The sequence below is a fragment of the Tachyglossus aculeatus genome, chromosome 2, assembly GCF_015852505.1.
Source record: "Tachyglossus aculeatus isolate mTacAcu1 chromosome 2, mTacAcu1.pri, whole genome shotgun sequence".
In the NCBI taxonomy this organism is placed as follows: Eukaryota; Metazoa; Chordata; class Mammalia; order Monotremata; family Tachyglossidae; genus Tachyglossus; species Tachyglossus aculeatus.
In genome coordinates this window covers 6,235,819-6,237,509 of record NC_052067.1, presented here as the reverse complement: position 1 = coordinate 6,237,509, position 1,691 = coordinate 6,235,819, and the positions used below count along the sequence as shown (strand labels likewise).

At 45.1% G+C, this 1,691-nt stretch overlaps 1 non-coding gene across 1 annotated transcript; it reads left to right on the top strand.

Annotated features, from left to right (window-relative positions):
- Window positions 1-233: 233 nt before the first annotated feature.
- LOC119924902 lies at window positions 234-371 on the top strand. The gene has a single exon (XR_005449580.1). It is a non-coding gene; the product is annotated as a small nucleolar RNA SNORA7 (small nucleolar RNA).
- The last annotated feature ends 1,320 nt before the right edge of the window (window positions 372-1,691 follow it).

The window sequence follows — 1,691 nt, the reverse complement described above, 5'->3', positions numbered from 1 at the left end:
CTACCTTCTAGATTGTGAGCCCACTGTGGGCAGGGATTGTGTCTCATTTGCTGAATTGTACTTTCCAAGCACTTAGTATAGTGCTCTGCACAGGGTACGCACTCAATAAATGTGATTGCATGAATGAATGAATGAATGCATACCACCTATGGCACATGCCACCAATGACACCAAACAAAATGATCATTGCATAGAGGAATCCAAAGGATTTATGAGATATCTAAGGCTACGTTACCCTCTCAGGGTGACACCTGGAGAGTTTCCAGTCCTCTTCCAGTCATGACTACAGGAGGGAGAGTCAAGCAGAGGCCTACCCATTCCATTCCTAGCTTGGGCAGGGACTAGCGAGTGGAAGACAATCTGCTACAAGTCAAAACTCTCCTGAGCTAGGCAGCAGCAGCATGGGAGGGCATCGAGGGTGGAGACTCGAGTTTACTGAGCAGAAGGAGGCCATGGTAAACCACTTTCGGATTTTTACCAGGAAAACTCTATGGATCAGCTACCAGAAGGATTGCAGATGGAAGTGGGGCGTTCTGGAAGTGATGTGTCTATGACGTCGCCATGGGTCAGACACGACACGACAACATAGGACAACAACAACAATGCTATGTGGGGCCAATTCCAGGGTACCAATACAAGTTGCCTATCTCCCCGTTCGCTGATTTGCACCCTAGATTTCTCTCAGATTGGGATTGATTGGTTTAGACTAAGAATGGCTTTTAATATGAATGATGCTGATGCTGATGATAATATTGACTTGCAGCATGGCTCAGTGGAAAGAGCACGGGCTTGGGAGTCAGAGGTCATGGGTTCAAATCCCAGCTCTGCCAATTGTCAGCTGTGTGACTTTGGGCAAGTCACTTAACTTCACTGTGCCTCAGTTACCTCATTTGTAAAATGGGGATGAAGAGTGTGAGCCCCACGTGGGACAACCTGATCACCTTGTATCCTCCCCCGCGCTTAGAATGGTGCTTGGCACGTAGTAAGCGCTTAACAAATACCATCATTATTATTTGCTAATGATGACTGTGACTTGGATGAATTGAACAGACCAAATTGGTGAATTGGGAAAAGACTCCAATTCCTCCTCTGGGAATTTTGGTGGTCCTGGAAAACAAAGTCATCTTACCTTCTCCCTGATCATAATCCTCAATGTTACTTGGGAAGAATGTCTTGGGAAGCAGTGTGGCCTGGTGGAAAGAGCACAGGCCTGGGAGGTGGAAGCCCTGGGATCTAATCCCAGATTCATTGCTCGCTTATTGTGTGACCGTGAGCAGTTAACTTCTCTTGGGTTCAGTTTCCTCATCTGTAAAATGGGGATTACATTCCTAAATGCAGGGATTTAGTTCTCCTCCCTCTTACACTGTGAGTTCCATGTGGGACAAGGACTCTGTCCAATCTGCTTATATGGGCTCTACCCCAGTGCTTGGTATAATGCTTGGCACATAGCATTAATAGCTCATAGAATGAATGTCATTGAAAAAGAAGGCACTGGTTTTGGACAGTATTCAAGTTTATAAAAATCTGTTAGTGTGAGGATGTAAGCGTTCCTATAGCCTCATTTTTTCTCGGGACCTAATTGTCCTTTACTCACTTTTCCATGTTCCTAAGATATCCTTTCTAAGTAAGAGGTACATCCAAAAAGCAATCAGAACTCTAAGTCAGACAACAACTTTAATTGCCTAAGTCAA